A 6337-nucleotide genomic window follows, 5' to 3' on the forward strand; every position below is an offset into this window, starting at 1 on the left:
CTAGCCCACGATCCCTCGTAACCACCACCTCCTTACCATCCACCGCCGCTGGTCAGTCAATGAGCTCTCGAACTGCTGCAACTCGACCACTAGCTCACTACGGCCATGTTCAAGTACTAATCTCTTGCAACCAAACTGAGGACACTACACGATTTACTGTAATTCCTTTACAAGTTTGGGTCCTTCAAGTTTATGAGAACTCATCACATGCTGCACTCATCTATCATTTGCATCAATATTCCTATCAGTAAGGTACATAATATCTCATAATCTTCCCTAGTCTAATTCCTTACATGTTAGTATTCTGAAGCTCATTGATCGGATGATTTCCCCGCTTGATATTGATTCAGTAACCATATCCAATTTAGACTAAGCAAAATGTACATGTCCAGCTCTATTTGTTTGCAGCTTTTCAATTTCTGTAGGAAAGCTGCTGGAAGTAATTTGAGGAAGGCTGAAGATCATTGCTACTGAATTAATATATACATATATTTACTCTCAATCATTGTTTTGTATGTTTGGAATTGAATTGGTTTTGTCTAATTCATAAATCTATCCTGAATTAATATCATGCATAGATCTAGCATAGTCATTCCATTGGTGGCATTCATAGAACTTTATGTGTTTGCAATAGCATATAGCATAACATGTGATTACTAATTTGCGGCTAGGGAATTTACTTTGGAAATAACAACATGAGAACATGAACTGGAACTTGAGTATTTATGTTTTTAATTTTTCATATTTTTTAAAGGTGAAGCACGAGATATTTTTGTTATTCTCATGCAATCTTAGATATTTTGAATTTTATTTATTTTTAATTAATGTCATATATATGTTTCTAATACGTGATTGGCCTGATAAATATAAGAGATACAATTGGCAAACCATCTTAACCTTTATTACTAATACCAGAAATTAATGTATATATTATCTTGTGAACACTAAATTGGCAACCAATTATATTGAATTTATCACACAAAAATGCATCTGCATTGTCACTTCAATTTAACAGAAATTTATATGCCCTCAATTAAAATGCATATATTTTCTAATCCCTAATATTTATTCCTAATAGCTCATATTCTTACAATTCATGTTGGCATGGAAAGCATGTTGCAATGACTATTTTCGTCTTTATATATAAGGTGCAAAATTTTGAAATGTGCCGATATCATTTTGGCAATCACTCAACTAAATGGAACTCACACCCTAATGTATTCGATACTTTAAAACCCGAACCTAGAATGTCTTGGATCTATCTTTTTGCGGACCAAGTCAAGTTAAAGTGTTATCATCAATTTATACGAAACATTTTTACTTAGTGAAAAAAATACATTTTGTTTAGATACACTAATATTAAAGATACTATTTTGTACATGCTATGTTAAATATTTTTTGGGGGAATTGTTAGCATGATTATGTAAGCATCGTCATGTACAATGAGGTACAAAATTTTCAGGTCATTCTAATAATTACTATTACAGATGTGGTTTATATTGTTAATGTGACTCTATTTTCATAAAACAAAATGTTTAATAAACTCTGTAGCTATAATAGACTTCACTACAAATAATATTTTTATCACGTTGCACACTTGTATGTGCAATTTCTATAGAATCATTAAATATCTAGCAAACTTGGTAGAGATTTTTAAATTATATCTAGGAGTATGTTGTATCAACAAACCAGGTGAAGTTTCTAGAGTACAATTATTGAGAATATGGTGAAGAGCAATGATATCTTTGATTCAAAGGATTTTCATAGGTATTATAAAGGGTTGGAATACTTAAGATTTTTTCTTATGATGGCCAGTCAGTTCATATAGAGTGTAAAACACACATGGAGTGTGCATGTATATTCTTCAAATTTGGATATATTCTTGCAAACACACATGGAGTGTAAAACAAACATAGTAGTACAAGATTTGGTGATCTATTTTTCTCCATTGTTTAATTTACAGTGTCAACAAGTCAGCATACATATCCTACTGCATGTGCATGTATGGAGTGGAGCTTGTCGTCACGGAGTGCATCACAGTGTGACTGCAACTGTCGATCAACCACGTCATGCATGCATCGTCTATCTAACCTTATACTAGTATGCATGCATGGCGTATCTAACTATTGTTAGATGATTTTTCAGAAATTAAAAAGCATATCATTGCTGTTAGCTCAGCGGTCGGTTTTCTTATTAGGAAACGCGATAGATCCAAGTGTTAAATGTGTGGGACGCCCTGATTCGGTCATCTCATTTTCGGCGCGTGTTTCGACCAGTGATGCGCGGGCAGGTCATTTTCCCTTTCCAGCAGCGATCTCGTTTTCGGCGCGTGTTTCAGCGGCCCACTCAGTTTTTTCAATGGAGTCACGCCGATCGGCACGGTGGTTTGGCCGGGAAAGATAGTTGTGACGTGTTAGACTTGGATTGGATTGGATCGGATCGGATAGATCTATGCCAGTCACTGTCATTGATCATGGAAGAGCGAAAGCAAGCATGCATGCTTGCTGTCGGCGTTTGAGTATTCTCCTTCTTTGCTGTTGGTGTTAGTTTCTTCAGATGTCTGTGGTAATTAATTCAACGATGGAGAGAAGAAGCACGCACCTGTGCATTAGTTAAGTTCGTTAGTTATGGACCGATTTGGCTCCCTGTGGATTAGTTAGTCCGTTAGCTATTATTAGTCTGGCCGCCGTTAGTTATTAGTCTGGCCGCGTACGTATATTCCATTGCCTTGGTTGCTTGCTAGCTTTTCAAGTCTGTCCTCGATTGGTCGATCTGTCGTCTTCCCATTCATTCCACAACTGCTATCGTCATCCCAATCATTCCCTCCATTTTTATTAGTTTTCCATATAAAATTTGTTTGAAGTCAAACTTCATAAAGCTTGATCAATTTTAGAGAAAAAACATCAATATTCGTATTACAAAATCAATATCATTAGATTTTTTTTCTTTTTTGAGAATGTAATATCATTAGATTTTTGCTTAGATACATGCCGTCTCGATCATCCATTGATGCCCGGTTCGCACTTAGCGGCAACTCTCACGGAGTGCATCACGGTGACGATGGGCCACCTCATGCATGCATCGTCTCACTTTTTTTGTAGTTCGACCGTTGTTAGACGATTTTTTTCAAAAGATTTAGTAAGTCTACTTACGTTTAAAAAACCATTTTGCTTTGTCATTAGCAAACACGATAGAAGAGCGGAATCTGGTTTCGTTATCTCGTTTCCTACTCGCATGTCGTTTTCCCTTTCCAGCGGCGAGCCGGCGGCCAGGCTGCACGGGTTTATTCAAAGAAAAATGGAGTCGAGTCACACAGATCGACCATTCCGGTGGTTGGTCGGGAAATAAGCATGGCCGTAAAGTGTGTTTTGGCCTGGATCGGATGGATATCTCTATTCTTTCCACGTGCGCATGATATGATTTTTTTTCTTGATGACTTGGGAGAAACGATGTTGTCAGTAGCCATGTGAAGTTGCATAAAGTTTGATGCTTTCATATTATGTTGTAGGATTGTTCTCCAGTGGTGATGTGTGTATGTCAATTGCATGTCACTTCACCAATATGGTCCTGGAGGAGCGCATAGTGTAATATGTTTATCTAGTAGTGGAGGTCGGAGTGACAGATAATAATGAACCCTGAGTTTGTAAACTGATGCATCATGAGTAATGCATCAGCCTAGAATTTAGTGTTATGGTTCGATGTTATCGCAATCATTCTTGGTGTTTGTGGTTGCTCGCAGAAGGATATAATCATAAGTGTACGAGTCCAAGTAAGGGCTTTACATTACTGTAGGCTCCACCAAACTATTTATCAAAGTAGTGAAAGTTATTGTGAATGAACTAGGTGGAAACAACAAGGTGAAATACATGTTGTCCTCGGCAATGATAAGATTCTTATAAGAAACACAAGCTTGTCATAAGAAACACAAGCTTATCATCGATTGATCCCAGTTCACGCTTAAGGGCAACTCCCAGAGAGTGCACCACGGTGACGATGGGGCACCTCATGCATGCATCTTCTCACTTTTCTTGTAGTCCGACCGTTGTTGGACGATTTTTTTTTTCAAAAGATTTAGTAAATCTACTTACATTTTAAAAACCCATTTTGCTTTGTCACTAGCAAACATGTTAAAAAGAGCGGAATCTGTTTTTTTTCCTTGATGACTTGGGAGAAACGATGGTTGGCCGTAAAGTGTGTTTTGGCCTGGATCGGATGGATATCTCTATTCTTGCCACATGCGCATGATATGTTTTTTTTCTTGGTGACTTGGGAGAAACAATGTTGTTAGTAGCCATGTGAAGTTGCATAAAGTTTGATGCTTTCATATTATGTTGTAGTATAGTTCTCTAGTGGTGATGTGTGGATGTCAATTGCATCTCACTTCACCAATATGGTCCTAGAGGGGTGCATAATGTAATAAATTCATCTAGTAGTGGAGGTCGGAGTGACAGATAATAATGAACCCTAAGTTTATAAACTGATGCATCATGAGTAAAGACGCATGCACCCGAGGCATGTTCGCTGGCCTGCCTGACCGGATGCACCAATTCCATGCATGCATACATGGACAATTTGGCCGCGTATGTACGTACCTTTAATTACCTTTGATCGTTAGCTTTCTGTTGACGTATAATGTGATGTCTAGTCTCTTCCATGAGATCGGTCTTTTGGTTACATTGGCTAGAGCATGCACTTCTACATGATATCAGAGTCAAGAGGTCTTGAGTTCAAGACCCGGCTGGCGCAATTAAATTGCAGCCCACTTTCGGTCCACGTTTAGGCCTGAGGGAGCCACATGTGAGGGGGAGTGTTGACGTATAATGTGTTGCCTAGTCTCTTTCATGAGATCGGTCTTTTGGTTGCATTGGCTAGAGCATGCACTTCTACACTTTCCACGCGTGTGTCCTCGATCGGTCGATCGACCGTCGCCCTGTTGAACTCTACACCCCCTGCCGCCGTCTAATATGATCCAAAACCCAAGTGTGAATCCAGCCGGGCTGCATGGATGTTGGGTCGATATATTTTATACAGTTTTGTAAGTATTACACATCTAAATCATATGTCATTGATCTTACACGAAGATTTATGTGGATTTTTTTTCCTTTTTCCCCTCTTTATGCTTGATTCACTCATCTAGATATGTAATAACTACGACACATCTAGATGTGCCCTAGACAAACCCTATATGGTCCTTCCCTCCTTCATGTTCTCGTGGGCCTTTGACTTCCCAGTGGCTACAAAGTCCAACAAGTTGATGCATAGCATCCAAAAGCGGCTGTCGAGCTGGAGGCAGCAGCCATCAAGGGCCTCAACCATCGATCCATCGACGGGTCGGCTGTGTGCTAGATCGAGCTACTTGACCTCTCTTTATCCATTGATCTACCCGCCCGTGGCAGCCTGGAAGCTTCGGCATGCACAAGGTCAAGTAATGGTGGCTGCCTGCCTCAAATCAATTGGCAACAAGTTGTACTGATGTGCTAGATGGCATCCAACTCATGCATACGCATGTGCACCTCGATCTATCGTCCATGATAAGATGCCGGAGCCAATTTGCAGGTGAGTGTTGGAGATGTCCAAATATCTCAGTACACGATGGGAAGTTGCGAGCAACTGAGGGAAAGAAATTACCCAAAGGGTTGGGTACACTACCTTCACGCTCATATATAGGAAAAGATATAATTCGATTTAGATTCATTATTAATATTAATCTATGTTCGATGCCAAAATCTGAATATTTTACTTTACATGAACAGTAGCAGATAGGTAAAAAACTGGGCATATAGCAAGGTAACGGATAATAACATCTGATTTTAATAATGATTTCATTGGTCGAAGTATTTGTGGGGTCAAAGGTAGTAGATGTGAAATAGTTAGACAATGGCGGAAATTATTCTTGCAGGAAGGAAATAGTTTCTTACTAGAATAAGTTTTGCCCATGATTGTTGTTTAGTAAGCATATTCGTAATGCATGAACATCAATGTTTATGTTACTAGTGACGAGTGGCTGCTTAAGCTACTCAGGATATAATCATTATGATAATGTGGAGGATCTGGACCCTCTGGAATGATTTGGTGCACGGTAAACTTATTCCTCCTACGAAATGTTTCCAAAATAAATTCTCTGTAGATATTTGGATTCATTTCGTGGAGTGAGGCATCAGTCCATTGAGTAAAATTTGAAAGGGAAGTCCCTGACAGAGACGTTCCCTACAGTTCAGAGTCCGGTGGTGCGACTTCCGGTGCTAACTTGGGAGCCGCTGCTGACGGACAGACTAGCGTTATCAGTGGATGGATCATTCTCGCCTGAAAGGAGGTACTGCAGGTACTGGAATGATTC

This window comes from Triticum aestivum, chromosome 3B, assembly GCF_018294505.1.
Source record: "Triticum aestivum cultivar Chinese Spring chromosome 3B, IWGSC CS RefSeq v2.1, whole genome shotgun sequence".
Taxonomy (NCBI): domain Eukaryota; kingdom Viridiplantae; phylum Streptophyta; class Magnoliopsida; order Poales; family Poaceae; genus Triticum; species Triticum aestivum.